General features: G+C 32.1%; 1 protein-coding gene across 7 annotated transcripts in view; it reads right to left on the bottom strand.

Moving 5' to 3' along the window:
* The window catches only part of LOC132704069 (fibronectin type III domain-containing protein 4), a 123355-nt gene that overhangs the window by 22632 nt on the left and 83160 nt on the right, over positions 1–17563 (bottom strand). The window contains exons 7-8 of one of the 7 annotated variants that reach the window (XR_009619220.1): positions 9283–9498; positions 5151–5200 (exon numbers count right to left, since the gene is read on the bottom strand). The exons of 4 other annotated variants lie outside the window; for them this stretch is intronic. The gene's annotated coding sequence lies outside the window, so the exon portion shown is untranslated. Of the gene's footprint in view, positions 1–5150; positions 5201–9282; positions 9499–17563 lie in introns of those variants that run through there. 2 more of the 7 variants (XR_009619221.1, XM_060673752.1) reach the window with 2 other exon arrangements.

Here is a 17563-nt window from a genome sequence, read left to right as displayed (position 1 = left end):
AGTAGAAAAATACATTTTTATAAAACAAAATATTACTTTGCTTCTATTCATTATTAATTTTCAAGTCGCCAAGATTAGAAGTGCAGAAAAAAGTCTCGACGAGCCAGTTATACATCTATTTATGATGACCCATATAATAATAAGAACGCATTCGATAAGGATAAGTTTATTCAGCTTTTATATACTATAAAACAAGTATTGTTCATGTGCTTATTTAGTCTCTTAAGTCGCTTCTTGTCGTAACACTGTCTGTAAACGCTCGTATTGAATAAAAGTCGTTTTTAAAAATACAAGTTTTACGGATAGAAATAAAATTGGCGCAGTCGGTAGGATCCTTTTCGGTGTGTTTTCGAAAATTTATTCGCGATTAGTGTGCTGAAACGCCAGTTTGGATCATCAGTGCATCGCAAAAGGGATCGTGACACACTTCTGTTTTAACAGTTAAGAAAAGGATTTCAAAACATCATCCTTACACGGGGCACTTGGGGCAACATCGATCATTGGTACGCCATTTCGATAGCCAGTAGGACGAACTAGCCTGAGCCAGCGTCCAGTACAAACGGCACCGTTCTTGGGAAAGCGCAGCTCCTCAACTGGACGTGACCATTTGATACAGGAACGAGACTAGGAACATATAATTGTAAGTGCGTTTACTAAACTGTTCCTTATAGTTGTGACTCCTGTTAGTTAAGAATTTGTAAAAGATTTTATGATATTTCATGAGGAAATTTAAAAATAGGCTAAGCGATATTACTTATCCTAGAAGAATAAATAGTGCAAAAAATAATCAATCACGTAGTAATCAAATAGACGAATGATATTCTGGTCTTTCTTTGTTTCATTGTGTAAATGAAGAAAATAATTCTACTCTTACGGATACTTTAGAAACTAGCTTAGATTTAACTATTAGTGAAATCAACGAGATGGCCGACGCTCTTTGAGATCAACTGTTTCTCTATTAAAAAACTTCGATGGTACGCCGTCACGTTTAGAATTTTTCCTTAACCAAATTGATACTTTCTATGTAAGATATTTTAATCAGAGCAGGAATATGTTATCTTGGCAATAAAATCAAAAATTATAGGTACAGCCGAAGATTTTCTTTTAACTCGACCAGACCTTAGAACCTGGCCCGAGATAAAATCAGCTTTAATTCAGAAATTTAGCGATCCGATCACTCGTACTAACCTTCAACAACAATTAATATTTTCATCGAGGAAAAATCATTCTATTCAAGACTACATTCAAAAACTCAAAGCCTTAGTCACTAAAATTAATACTAAGATATGTTCAGAAATCGAAAACGCTGAAGCTAGATCGATATTAATTTCTCAAAACGAATTAACTGCTACGCAAAATCTTTTAGCAAACATTCCTAATGAATTGAGAAAGTTACTTATAGTTCGCAATCCTCAGAATTTGGATGAAGCTATAGATACTATTAATAATTATGAAATATTAACAAGTCAAACACATTTTAAAAATACTTATCAAAACCAATTTTTCAAGCCACAAAACCAATTTTTTAAATAACCGATGCAACAACCGCAAACTTCTAATCAAAATAACCCCCAAAATTCAAAAAATCAATACCCCCAACCTACGTCAGGCGTGAGCATACAACCTAAAAGATCGTTTCTGCAAATGAGACCACAACAAAACTATTTTCAATCAACAGGTAAACCAAACTTTACATTTCAGGAATTAACACACGTAGAAAACTCTAGTACTCCAAAAGAAATTAAATCATTTTTGGGCCTCGTTGGATACTATAGGAAGTTCATTAAAGACTTCGCAAAAATTACAAAACCATTGACACATTGCCCAAAGAAAAACGTTAAAATAACCCATGATAAAGCATTCGTCTCAGCTTTTAATCTTTGCAAGAATATATTGACCAATGACCCTATACTACAATACCCGGATTTTAATAAAACTTTTGTCTTAACAACGGATGCTTCGAACTATGCAATTGGTGCAATACTTTCGCAAGGACCTATCGGATCGGATCTACCAATAGCATACGTCAGCCGAACACTCAACTCTGCAGAATGCCATTATTCTACGACAGAAAAAGAACTTCTCGCTATCGTGTTGGCTACTAAGTATTTTCGACCATATCTGTTGGATCACAAGCCTACATTGTTCAATATAAAAAAGGTAAACAGAATCCAAATGCAGATGCCCTTTCTCGTCCTCCTAAGGAAATTCACCCCGTAGATCTAATAAAACCACCATTAACACACATGTCCTCCATATGCGAAAAAAATGAAGAAAAAGATGATCAATACATTTGGCATGAAAAAATTAAACACTTTTTTGAATCACAGGAAAACTTGTTCGAACAACTACAGAAAATAATGACTGATAATCAATCTGCTCAATTTAAAAAATTCGAAGACAATTGGAAACCCATCGAACATTCAAATATAATTAAGGAAGTTAAAGGTGATTTATTTGAACAAAATAACTACTCGCTAGCACATTGTGTTGCAGCTGACCTTGGAATGGAACAAGGCATCGCCGTAGACTTTAAAAACAAATTTGAAAATGTAAAATATCTTCTAGACAAAAATCCAAAACCATTAGGAATAGCTACTCTATTTGATGACAAAAATAATAGATTTATTTATTAACTAATTACTAAGGAAAAGTTTAATAAAAAACCTACTTATTTCACATTATGGAAAGCTCTAAATAAAATGAAAACTCATGCTAAAGAAAACTATATAGTAAAAATAGCAATCCCTAAAATAGGTTGCGGATTAGACCAACTAGATTGGCAAAAAGTAAAAGCAATGATCGACTATATATTTAAGAATGAAAATATAGAAATTCTACCGAATCAAAGCGACATCGTAAAGAACACCAAAATTAACATAATCTCAGATATCCAAATAAGACCTCCGAATAAAATAAAATATCAGATATCACAACCGGACGAAGAAAACAACCCTCAACCATTAATAAGTGAGCAAGTAAACCAAAACGAAAAAAGTAACGCTGATACGGAAACTATACATTCATCTATGGAAAACCCAATCATAGGAGCACCATACGTTAATAAACTGACTGAAAAAGAACAACTCCACGTTCGAATAGAATAACTATTTGAAATTAAGAAGAGAATAATGATGTACATAAACGAAAACCCAATAATGGAAAGAATTCAAATGTTATTACGAGACAACTTACCACCAGATACTTACTGCTTATACTTTTGGAATAAAGAATTAGAACCAGTAATTATAAGAACCTTCCAGCAAACATTTAAAAATAATGCATTTAAATTAGTTATCTCTAACACCTTGCTCGAAGACGTAACCGACCAGGACGAACAAAAAGAAATAGTAAACAGATATTATACTACAAAAACATCTCACCGAGGAATGACGGAAAATATTAAAAATATTAAACAAAAGTATTATTGGCCAAGTCTTGAAAGAGACGTAATTAACTTTGTCAATTTATGCGAAGTATGCCAGAAAACTAAATATGATAGACATCCTTACAAGGTCATTTATAAACCAACGCCAATTGGATCTAAACCTTTAGAACACATATATATGGATATATATTCAATTTCAGGACAAAAATATCTTACGATATTGGACAACTTTTCTAAATTTGCAGCGGCATACCCTATCAACGAAACATCTCTCGAAATATGCCAAAACTTAATTAAATTCTTTTCACACCATGGTACGCCAAATAAAATCACAACTGACAACGCGCAGACATTTAAAAGTAAATTACTAGAGGATTTGTGTAAAACATATAAAATAAAATTACACTTTACTACACCATATAACCCAAACTCGAATTCACCAGTCGAAAGATTACATTCAACTATTAAGGAAAGTCTTGTTGCCCTTAGAAACGATCACCGTACCAAAACGATTCAAGAACTAATGGATATTGTAATTCTAAATTATAATAATAGTATACATTCTTCCCATGAATATACTCCTTTCCAAATTCTACAAGGAAATTTTAATTACCAACTAAATTTCGAGAAAAACTTAAATCAACTACAAACCGATTATATATATGACCTCGCGCGTACTTTCGACGAACTTAATGAAAAAATAAACATGAAACTTAATGCCAAGAAAGCGAACGTCTTAGCTAAATTAAACGAAAAACGTGAAAATGACCCTGAAATACCCGAAGGTACAAATCAATTAATAAATACACCTCAAAAACTAGCTCAAAAACTACAACCCAAATATAAGTTGATAGAATTTAAAAATCAAAGACACCCTAAAGATGTCAAAAAAACGTTTGTAATTTCAGGTATAAGAATGAAGGCTACTGTACTCCTACTGCCAATGCTTGTGAGTGCGCAATATAAAATAGAAGAAATAGAAAACCCTCTCTTACCAGTCTACGAAGGAGATAGTTATATAATAACGAACTTAATTTAACTAACTTACAAGATAGTATAAAAGCAACAAAGTCAACGCTTTTAAGTATTAATTCGACTTTAAACAATTTAAATACACCTATAGGCCACTTATTGATAACCCGAACTTTAGATCTTATAGACCAAGCAGAATCTATTCAAACTTTTATTAATCATTATATCACTTTACATAAAAGAATAAAAAGAGGACTCTTTAATTTCTGGGGAAAAGCTCAAAAGTATTTATTTGGTACTTTAGACGCAGACGATGGTGAACGTTATGATCAATATATTAAAACACTACATGAAAATCAAGAAATTCTTCATGAAGATATATCCTCGAACGATTGTTAAACGACTAACAAAAGACATAGACTCCCAATTGAATAATATAAAAAATAATCAACAAGAAATACTGAGTCAGATTAACTATTTAGCAAAAATTACACAGACGCTAACGACGACATCATATTTTATTATCTTACTCGATAATTTAGAGAACAATCTCCGCGTTATTAATGAAATCCGTAGTAACGTACAGACTGCTATTAACTTCGCAGAAATAAACGTAATGCATCACAGCCTTTTTAAGTATAAAGAACGTCATCGCTAAACTTAACCCGAAAACACGAATTCCCTTTGATAATATTATTAAATATTATGAGGTGATACATACAGACGTCATAATTAAGAATGAACTTATTATATTCTATATGGCAGTACCTTTAATATTAAATAAACCTACCTGTTATAAATAACCCATATCTATTAAAATCCGTGGATGATTTCTTCAACCTAAAGGAAAACTGTTATAAAATTGAAGAAATGTCGTTATGCCCACGAAACTTACTCAATAAAAATGAACCCTGCGTTCCACAAACAATTAATTTAACTAACCATTGCCCAATGATACAGGTAAAATACTTAGAAACCTCGGTTACTCAATTAAAAGACAATTCAATTTTAGTAATTCCCTCTTCACAGGAAAAAGCATATTTCCAATGCCCAAATCAACAAAGTATTGAAATAATAAAGAACGTTTCTTTAATTCTCCCTTTAAACTGTAATGTTAAAATTCAGGATAATAATTATGATTCTCAAAAAATAGACATAATTAATTTAAGATTAAAACTTCCATCAATTACTATTTAAGCTAACCATGTGATATTTGTAGAAGCGAAGAAAAGCTCGCCTTTTCAATTTTTGCAAATAATTTTTTTTTTAAATTTTTGTCTCAATTGCCATGCAAATATTTCTCATTATCATACAAACTTAAAAAAGTCAGAATTAATAATTTATTATGGATGGAAATTGAGTTTGAGTTGTTTAATATAAAATAAGGAAAATTAAAGATTCGAAAGGGTCCGAAAATACAACTATGCAGAAATTTGAGATATTTCAAAAATGAAATTTACTAAGATGGTTTGATTTAACTGACTGTCAAAGACTAGCCATTGAAAGTTATAAGAGAGACCTCAGCGAAACTGCCGGCAGATTTCAACCGACAGCAGAATCTCCAATGAAGCGGTGCTCAAGTGCTTTAACCACAAATTATTTCAACAAGAAAGGGCCAACACGAGAATTGTTTTTATCTTTGAGGGTACGTTTACACCCCTGAGGCCTATATACATTTTCGGCAACAATACAAACGTAGTAACCCAACAGTCTGGCGGCGGATTATATAGGCTTCTGTTTAATTACATACCGAAAATACGTTTTCGACAGCTGTTGGGCCTTTCTTATTATGAAGTGCTACAATTGATTGCCTTTTGCGAATTTCGGTGCTCGATCCGTAGCATACAGGGTTTTTCGGTATTCGTTTAAAATTGTTTTCTTCTTAAACGAAGCCATTAATTAATTAAGTTACAATTAGACAAAACCTGAAATGATTTTGGATATGCAGTTTGGGCACATGATCCCTTAGACTTATAAGGTTTCACTTTACAAAGCGATTTGTAAAAAAAATAATAATTGCAATTCAATGCCAAAGTTACTGGATTTAAACAAGGCCCGAATGTTGTTTTATTTTATTTTATTTTAAACCTTGTCAAAACGGGCGGAAGTTTAGTAGGAATATTTTTCAAATTTGACTAAACCGCTGGATTCGCAATTGTTATAAATAGACACACCGACAATCAAAGACAATATTCACTAACAACAAATAAAAGCAACCAATTATCCAAATATACTTTTTAAGTAGACAAATAAATTATAAAACTGGCAACATACGAATGCGGAACAGTAAATTGATAAAATAATTGTAATAGTAAATATAATTACACTGGAAAAAGTCATTCTAATTTAAAAAAAACTTTAATACTGATACCGAAAAATAGTAAAGGCCGCAGATTCTTGAAGCTTTGTCCTGCTGATCACCATACAATCCCCCTAATATATTTAAGTCACGTGTCAGTGATAAAAATAAAAAGTTGCCAGTAATACGTATAATATATTGTTTGAACAATGAAGCGATTATGGAGTAAACGACCATTAAGTAGTAATTAAAAAAATAATAAAAATAAAAAAAGTATTTAGTATATTAAAAAATTTTAATATTCTTACCCTTAATAACAAAATTATAAATAACACACTACCTTACAACAAACCTACTTTAAACTTATTGTTAAATATAAACTCATATATGATATGAGATACACGGGGCGCCATCCCAGTTTAGTAAATTATAAATTAATAAAACAACACTAGATCTTATGATTTTATTTAGAATTTACTAACCCCTATCTGTTATAATTATGTTGGGACAGAATAAACCTTTAATTTTACATTTTTACTACATAACTGCTTCAATATTCAATCGGTTGTTGTACTAAACTGAAGGTGTAGTCAAATTTAAATAATAGAATTAATTTTACAGCATTGTTTTCAATGCAAATATACCTCACATAAAAACTAGAATTTTTTTTGTCTTTAAATACTTTAGACAAATTTCCTCTCTTATCACATAATTATGAAAGTTTCACATTATAAGCGCTAAAGGACTAGGTGCTTCAGTCACTACGATATGAATGTTTAAAACTAGTAATGTTCGAGAAAAATAAAAGTTGTATTATAACGCTGTTTAGAGAACATTTTAGTCTACTGATCGACGCGACTTTTAAAAATTATTAATTAATGAAAAATGCTGTATGCTCGTTCTGCGTGACCAATTGTCAAATTGTAAAGCTTGACCTGTGAAATTGAACCATGCAAATTGTAAAATGTCTATTAACTTATCTTACCTCCGATCGGTCAGTTTAATTTAAAGAAATGGAAATAGCGAATCATGCTAAATATCTATTTTATACAGAATTCTATGACATTATGGCTGAAAAATGTAAAGAAATGCTAATAATAAAGTTCGACATGGCTAAATGGGGAAAGTTGAGCCAGATATCAAAAAACCTAATTTTACTTACACTGAACGGGGCGGCAACAATGCATATTGTATGATACTATTTATACACACACGACCTTAATTTCGGATTTTTAGGGGAACAACTTGTTGCAATTAACACTTGAATTTAATTTCGGGTAATCAGCTTGACACCTATCTTGTGGAGGATGGTGGAGGATTTTTGCATACTTGATACTTCTTAAAATATTATTTTCATATTCGATGCTGTGAGTTAAATTTTTTTCCCAGGATCTATAAAAAATTGTTCGTGTTTTTAGTAATATTTACGAAACTATTAACACTTTCCATTTTAAAATTCATTTTTTTAACTTCCCGCTGTGCGGATTTAGAAACTAAAATAAAACAAATAAAGAGCATCCCGAAAGCAAATGTTGCCGCATTAGTTCCGTATAAAGAATGCAATCTTGCCAGAAGGTTAACCAACAAAACAATGCTTTTCATATCCTCTCTGGATTTTCACGAAAGGAAGAAACTTTCTACAGATGTCAAGTACACTTAACACCGTAAATGCGTATTAAATTTTGAGACTGATTGAAAGGGTGTTGCATAAGTTATCCGCCCGAGCTTTAAACAAAGTAAATTATTGAAAATGTTATATATGCAAAGTTTAATCAATCAAATTATAACAAACCGTTTAAAAAAATGCATTGTGTTAAAAAATAAATTATTGTTTAATAACTTTTTGAATACTTGGTTATCGATAATTTCTCAACAAGACCGGGGGAGTACCATAAAATGATATTTTTCATATGATCTTATACGTAAATTAAAAAAAAATACTAACGAAATTCGATATAGGTGATAAACATTGCCTAAGATGATTTTAGCCAGTCGCAAAACTAACTAATTGAAAGACTTTGGATCAACTAATCCTTTACTGCATTAACATTTCTTGAGCTAAATTTAACAAGGCTTTGCAGCCAATACGCAAATTAAAAGTTACTATATAGAAATATTTGTTTTTACCTACATTTGCCTATTACTCTAATGTTTCGACATATTCTCTTTACCTCACCAAACTCGTATCTTTAAATTTATGACACACAGACCCTTCTTATATCCGATTCTTCTTTTAAGCAATTTTCAGAGATGTTTGTCATCGTTTTTTTTTATTGCTTTGTAATTAGTGTTTATGTGAGGATTTGGGAATCCGCGAGTCCGATCTATGACAAACCTAACTTTTAAAAGAAAGTCACTTGAAACGACACGCTTCGGCGATTATGATCAAAAATTAATTGGTCCAATTTATAGAGCTTTTTCAACCATCTTGATAAAGCTAGAATAATATAATAAGTCAAATTGACTTTTGAGTACCCAAAGCCATTATTTTGTTGGTTTTCGAAAAAGCAAATTTTAAACCTACAGCGTCTAACATATTTACAGCTTGCATGGTATTTGTCAAAAGTGCATCAAACTTTCCAAACCAAAATAAATGAACGACGCCCTTTCGTCAGGGACTTACTGAAGGCAATCTTTGAAGCACAGTCGTCATTGTCGTTGAAGTGGTTAAAGACCCGACGTCGCTCGATACGATATCGATATCGTGTTCGACTGTGCTCGAATCGAATTGCTAGGTGTCCTCTGCTCGATGCAGTAAGGCGAACTGGCATCCACAATCTCGCGAGTCCCTGGTGGTTCTTCGGGGGTACTTGAAACAGTGATCCCATGTACAGCAAGCCTATTAACACATACATTAGACAATAATGGTTTAAACGCATCTAATTTTCGGTGATCCTTCTACAAAGCGATGAAGATGTTTCGAATCTGAAATGGTTTCTCAATGTTTTTACTTTATTGGTACTTATCTCGATGAGTTCGCATCATATATTACAAAATTTTACCGTCTACTATAGCAATTACACTTTTTTGCGGGAGAGTTAGCAACTTTAATTATATCTAGCAATTTCGAGTCGAGTTCCTTGTCAGGTTGTTTCTCCTAATCTCAGCCCAAGATCAAAATCCGGCGCAAAAATTCAATAAGATTTCACCATCACCATGTGGCAGAAATAATAAATAAAATAAGAACGAACATGACTGATGATGTTAGAGCGATGTCGAATCTGCAACTCTCGCAGCTGCATTTAAATTCGACAAAAAGAATCCCAACTATTTTCGTCGTTTTAGTCGGATGGAATTTGCACGAAGTTTGACTATGATTATTCGAGTTTTGATATTTGAGTCTGATCGACTGTGTTCAGTGATCTTAAAATTAATTTTTGCGTTATTTTTTTTATACATATAATATTTATATCGGGTTGTAGTTTCGTATTTTTTGCCAAATTATTTTTAGGGTATCTGCTTAAATCTCTGGTCGAAATTATATACATATAAATTTTTACCGTATTTTGAAATGACGTTATAAATTGAATCTAATACGTTAAACGCTGACAGTAAACCTGACATATTTATGTTTACAAGAAGAATAAAATTTCTATTTCAAGTTATCTTTGCATTGTCAGAAGGCATTAAGGCAAATAAGAATCACCTTATTCCTACTCGCAGCCAATTGCTCTTTTTAACAAATGCAAAGATTCAAAAATATATCAGAACATATAAAAATGAGGGTCCTTTAACAGCTATTTTCAGAGATAAAATAATGAAAAAATTTGTCCAGTACACCAGTTACACACAGTTACCAAGGTAACAAAAATGTCGACGAAATAGCCCGTGAAGATTCGTTAGGGTGCATGATTGAAAAGGAACCATTTTGTAATGTCGCTAAAAAGAATGAATAAATGCATAGTAAAATAATTCTAGCAATATTAGATACACGTGGTATGCCAAACACAGGGACCAAGCAATTCCTCAAAAATCTATCCGGCATATTCTTAGAACACCTATCATGCCCCGGAAAAAATGGTAGTGTAACTCTAATAGAAGGAGTCGAAGAAGGCAATTCGATTTCTCCCGGCAACAAACACTATCGTGTTATACAATTGCGAGTGCGTTTTCATCTGCTGAAACTAACCACACCAAAGGCTATGAGGTACATCAAGTAGCTACCATTATCAAAGCTGTGAAGTCGAATCAGAGAGAGAGAGACACCTAGATAAAGCTCTGCAATAGGTCCCCTGAAACTTCGCCAACCAAAATCTGCAAATGAATCAAGGTTACGGAAAATAAGGTTGTCTAAAGTTTGTTGATATATTTGAGATCTTCAGTATTGTATTCCACGGTTAACCAGTTTTCCGGGAAAACAATTTGAGAATTGAAGAATTTCAAGCTCTTTTTTATCTTAATCCAAAACAAGCCGATTTCATATTAATGTTACCTTCCGCGTCGTTATGAATTGTTTTGATTTATTGAACAGGATGTTATGAGTTTAAATGTGCGCGTACACTCGCTTTGTGCGTTCCCACTTGACAGAGCGATGCGTTTGAGGTCCGGTTCAAAGGAGTTAATTGGCTCTCGAATGTTCAACTTGACTGCAAAAACAACTGGTCAAAGTTATGTTTGCTTTGCTGACATTACTGGAATACGCGGAATCCGAAATTCCGATGGAATGTCCAAATATTAAATAAATAAATTAAGTAGAACATTCATGGCTTGCTACGCCGGACAGCATTCACCAGTTTTGATTGAAAATTTTAACCGATTGATTCTAATCACATCGATCTATTTGACATAGAGAGCTGAATTTGGTTGGAGTTTGTCGTTCCTCCGCGGAGACCATATCTTATTTATTTAAAGTTTGTGTAGATATTTTATTAACTTATTATTTGGTCTCTTGTGTAGATAAGCCGCTATTTTTGAAAATAATGTTACATGGTAGGCAACTATCACCAAGTCACAAAAAGCTAATCAAAAAGGTGAAAAACTCAGAACTAACTGCATTTATTTTTAAATAATGCCATATCATTACTACTACTGTTGACTGGCCTGACAGCTTTGGAATTATAGCAGAGCTTGATTCATTAATTAGTGTTCGAAACAAATTAGAATTGCATGTTAAAATTACAAAAATTAGTAAACACGAACACGCGATCGTGAAAAGAGAAGATTTTAAAAAAAGTCCGACAGCGAATAAATAAATGTTTAATAGAGTTTAAGCCCTACGGAGTTATATTTAGTCCATCTTCCCGTTTTTTCTCGGTAAACGGAAATACAGATGAAAGTGCCGCTAATTGGTGTGGTTGATTTCAGTTGCGCTTTTACTTCTGTTTAAAATTACGACTTTTTAATTTTCAAAAGTGTATAACAATGTTATCCACGTACCTAATTTTGGTCAACTTTTAATGAGAATATAAAATGCTTTAATGTAATTAATCTGTACATTGTGTATTCTATATTTCCGTTGTGATATGTACAATAAATTGTTAATTATCTTATAGGAGTTAATAACAACTAAGAGTTATTTTTATAATGAAGAAAGAATTTGTGTTGGAGGGCATGGTCCGAGTTCCCCAGTTTATGAAATCTTCCAAGATCTTTACTTACGAATTAGAAACATACATTACACCGGTTATAGGTAAGATCATTTAAAATCCAAATTTTTGTCAACTAACTTGCCTAATTCGATAAAATCGACGAATATCACTTGGACTAACGACATTTCGTTTTAAGTTATCTTGATAAATGATATAAAAATCTTGCTTTCTTCTAATTCCTAGAGCAACTTAGAATTAGTCATTCCCACTACAGACAATCTATTTTAAATGGTAATTTGAAACTTTGCTTTCCAGGTTACAGATATAGTTAATTCATGTTTCATGTTAGACACAGGCATTTTTCATTTTCCAAGAAATCTCTGATTTTTGAGTTTAGAGCATTTATTTTATTACAAATTCGCTTTCATTCGTTTCATCATTTGTTTTTTTGGATAGCATGGTCTTTTCATAATTTCGCTTCACTTTCTTCTTTTGCGAATTTGTTATTTGCTGATAAGATTAAATTAAATCTGAAGTAATCGCACACTGTTTTGTCTCCAGTAATAACTAGTAAAGGAGTGAGTCAACTGAAACATGTTTGGTTTAGATTTTTATGTTATAAATGTAAAATATCCGGTTATTTCAGTACCTGGAAAATAGTAACACATTTATTATCTGAGCAGAAAAAAATAAACAACTCAGCTTCCCAGAAAAATCTGCGGCTCTTTGGGCCTGCTATGTAATTAAAATCTTATTTTATTTAAACCTAAACCTAGAATACATACAGACATATTAACTGTTATATAGTACACGGTGTATTAGAAAAGTTGGGAAATAACAGCAAACACATGACGAGGGTTCTGTTTCACTGAGACCGTTGCAACGCATGCGGCTGAAGTTAGATTTGGCTTTGGATTCGGATTTGCAAATATTACAGTGGATCAGTTCGTTACTTATCTTAATTAAAAAAAACATGTTCCCGTGGATATGCTGGGTAAGTAAGCACGGAAAAATTATAAGGGAACTCCCAAAAACCATATCCATTGTTGCTATAAAGAAAATAACCCCTTGTCCGTTCGCATCACCTCAAAAAATAATTTAATTGCTATTTCTCAATTTCAACAAAATCTGCCATTGGAGAGCCACTTAGAAGTGCTTCAAAATGATGTATTGCTCGACCACCTTGAAACCATCGGAAAGATATAAAACTACTCCCAATAATGAAATGCCCTAAAATTTGTTTTATTTATTTCGGAATCTCAAAAAAAAATCTGACGTTGTCCCAGATATTGAATTAGATCATTGAAGAACCACTTAGGAGAGCTTCAAAATGATGTATTGCTCAAGCGCCTTGAAAAGGTCGGTAAGATGAAATAATGAAATACCCAAAAGTTCGATATATTTATTTCGCAATCTCAAAAAAATCTGACGGTGTCCCAGATATTCAATTAGACCGTTAAAGGAGACCGTTTAGGAGAGCTTCAAAACGATGTATTACTCAACCACCTTGAAATCGTCGGGAATATATAAATCTACCCCCAATAATGAAATACCCAAAAATTTGAAGCTCTCCTCTCCGTCAGATTTTTTTGAGATTCCGAAATAAATTTTAGGACATTTCGTTATTGGGGTTAGTTTTATATCTTCCCGACGGTTTAGAGGTGGGTGAGTATACATTATTTTGAAGCTCTCCTAAGTGGTTTTTTGAAGGTCTAATTAAATATCTGGGACAAAGTCAATTTTTCTCGAGATTGCGAAACAAATATAACGAATTTTTGGGTATTTCATTATTGGGGGTAGTTTTATATCTTCCCGTCCAGATAGTTGTATTACTCATTTTGAAGCTCTTCCATGTGTCTTTTCAATGGTCCAATTCAATAACTGGCACAACGTCTGATTTTTTTGAGATTGCTAAATAAATATAAAAAACTTGTGGGTATTTCATAATTGCTGTAGTTTTATATATTCCCGACGGTTTCAAGGTGGTTGAGTAAAGTGGCTCTTTAGATTCTTTTGAGATTGTGAAATAAATACAACGAATTTTTGGATATTTCATTATTGGGGCTAGTTTTATATCTTCCCGACGGTTTAGAGGTGGGTGAGTATACATTATTTTGAAGCTCTCCTAAGTGGTTTTTTGAAGGTCTAATTAAATATCTGGGGCAAAGTCAATTTTTCTCGAGATTGCGAAACAAATATAACGAATTTTTGGGTATTTCATTATTGGGGGTAGTTTTATATCTTCCCGTCCAGATAGTTGTATTACTCATTTTGAAGCTCTTCCATGTGTCTTTTCAATGGTCCAATTCAATAACTGGCACAACGTCTGATTTTTTTGAGATTGCTAAATAAATATAAAAAACTTGTGGGTATTTCATAATTGCTGTAGTTTTATATATTCCCGACGGTTTCAAGGTGGTTGAGTAAAGTGGCTCTTTAGATTCTTTTGAGATTGTGAAATAAATACAACGAATTTTTGGATATTTCATTATTGGGGCTAGTTTTATATCTTCCCGACGGTTTAGAGGTGGGTGAGTATACATTATTTTGAAGCTCTCCTAAGTGGTTTTTTGAAGGTCTAATTAAATATCTGGGGCAAAGTCAATTTTTCTCGAGATTGCGAAATAAATATAACGAATTTTTGGGTATTTCATTATTGGGGGTAGTTTTATATCTTCCCGACCAGATAGTTGTATTACTCATTTTGAAGCTCTTCCATGTGTCTTTTCAATGGTCCAATTCAATAACTGGCACAACGTCTGATTTTTTTGAGATTGCTAAATAAATATAAAAAACTTGTGGGTATTTCATAATTGCTGTGGTTTTATATATTCCCGACGGTTTCAAGGTGGTTGAGTAAAGTGGCTCTTTAGATTCGAAAGATCGGTAATGCCTTCGGCTAAATAAATCCTTTTGCTCGTGGTATGGTGATATTGATAATTGGAATTGAGTCATTATGGTATGATATAATATATAAAGAATCGGCTTTCAAATTAAATTAGGGTGAAGATAATGTTTACAACAGATATAATACGATATAAATACCGCTTTGCCTTGCGGCAGTTTAGTATGAATTTGGACAATCAGTTAGTTCTATTAAAATTCCGGGCCCATGAATTACGTGGGGTAGAATAAATTCCAGGTACACACAATCGTACCACTTGAATATCAATCTACAACTTATTAAGCGAGACACGCCTGGAACAAAAAGCGAAGCTCGAAATGCAAATATCAACATGCTGGAAATTTAATTCGGTGTCGCGGATTACTGCCAGACCTTTTGCCTTTAAAAAGTCGCGCCTGTGCGACGAATCACCCATTTTGGCACTTATTAACATCGTTTTTAATTATTTTTTTCTCCTTAGTACTTACCAACATTGGTTCGCCGATTCATTTGTCACAAAGACTGACGATTTAATACGCATTCTTTCTACCCCAGACAAAAACAAAAATGTGTAGTATTTCCCGACATAATTTATATAAATATGGCAGATGGCAGTTTTTGGTGGGCCAACATAATAAATGCAAGCATTTTAAGACTATGTATCGTGGATGTATTTTATTGTGAAATTGAATATTGGGTTTAGAACCCTGGCGAAACGAATATAAACCGACCCCAGTGAAATTCGACGAATTGCTTTATCGCAGGAGAAGCGAGCAAAGCAAAGCAAGCTTTTAGTTTTTAAAAAATGATGTTAGGTGGAAATAAGGGAACAAATATTATGTTCAGGCATGCGAAAATGGAGAGGCGGCAAGTTGTGGCTTTTAAGTAAAAGGATAACATACAATATTCAAATATAGGGTATTCAAATGATAATATCAAATATTGTTTTATTTCAGATTTTGTCGATAATTTGCTAACGAAAGAAACTAAGGCTTTTTTTTAATAACAGGCGTTTAAATTGTAATAACCTCGGTAGCAGAAATTCAGAGAGAGTCAGAGAAAAATGTTAAAACTCAGACAAATTTTATTCTATGTGGAGTGTAATTCACAGGTGTTGAATTGTAGAACGTTTTAGGGTATATGCTAGAAAAAGTCATGGGCAAAAATTTTAAAAGTTTTTTTCTAAAGGAAAATAATAAGTTTCTATGGCCCGAGAAGAATATATGCCATTGTATAAAAAAAATCGGTTACTTCTTTTAAATACACCAAGCTAAAATTAACTATATAATGGTAAAATTATTTCAATTTATTTAGTTATAAACATTTAATTATAAACTCTCACGTATCCCTGTCTTATGGATAGTAATTAATTATTAACGTCTAGAAAATATTCAGAACACATTGTTTAAAGACTCTTCTTGAATTAGCTTCCAACACTAATAATGATGATATGTATTCTTTAAAAGATTTTTTTTTTTTGGTTGGTTTGGTTAGTTGCTTTTCGAGTTGATGTATAGCGCATATAAAATTGGTATTTAGATTTTTTTATCACTAAGCGTAGCAATCTTACGGTTAAGTAAGGAGATCTTTACTTAAACTTCATCGCCAATTGCAATTCTATTTACAATAAAGTAATTTATTATTATCACATGTAATATTTTTTCAATTTTTTTTTCATAACTGTAATCGGCCACTTGAGATTATAAAAAAATGACACAAGTTTGATATTTAAAATTAACATTTAATAGTTTTCTATATTATTATATCCTTTAAAAAAATATGTTATCATTTGTTTGCCTTACGTCGATTACTATCTAATGACTATCGCTTTCGATATTGTTGTTTTAAAAATTAGGTTTCATTTTAAACAGCCTGTTCATTTTTAACCTTTGTCACCTGAACAAATCTTGTTACTTTGATTTATATTATTTATAGTATTGTTCTGTCTCGGATAAATTATAGTGCACCATGAACGGATGAAATATTTGGAATATTTAATATATTATTAGGATATCTACTTCCACTACTTGGTTTACCATTTATTTAGAACAATTTTTAATAATTTTTTGTTTATTTTCTACAATTTTTTACGCTAATAATATTTTTTTAGATATTTGCTACTTTTTACTATCAAGGAATTTTAATGAATAAATTTTATGTACAAAACTCGTCGAAATGATTGTGATGTTGTAATTATGAATTGCAACAATACATTAGGCTTGTTGGCTAAAATTATTTCGGTAATGGAATTGAAAAAAATAGTTTTAATGAACGTTTGTAATTTTTGTTTATATAAAGCGTCAGTTTTGTTGTTGTTTCTTATTCGAATTATCCGAGTGGTAATACTCAGTTAAGAAAATTGACCCACTACCAAACTTGATACCGTTTCAGAGCTGAATATGAAACATTACGATGAATTGAATGATGTTTAAGACCTAATATAATCTTTGGATTGGGCATTGCATTTTTTAAATTTTAGTAACTTTTTTATT

This window comes from Cylas formicarius, unplaced genomic scaffold (genome assembly GCF_029955315.1).
Source record: "Cylas formicarius isolate icCylForm1 unplaced genomic scaffold, icCylForm1.1 PGA_scaffold_6__28_contigs__length_40554024, whole genome shotgun sequence".
In the NCBI taxonomy this organism is placed as follows: domain Eukaryota; kingdom Metazoa; phylum Arthropoda; class Insecta; order Coleoptera; family Brentidae; genus Cylas; species Cylas formicarius.
This window is presented reverse-complemented; position numbering and strand designations above follow the sequence as displayed.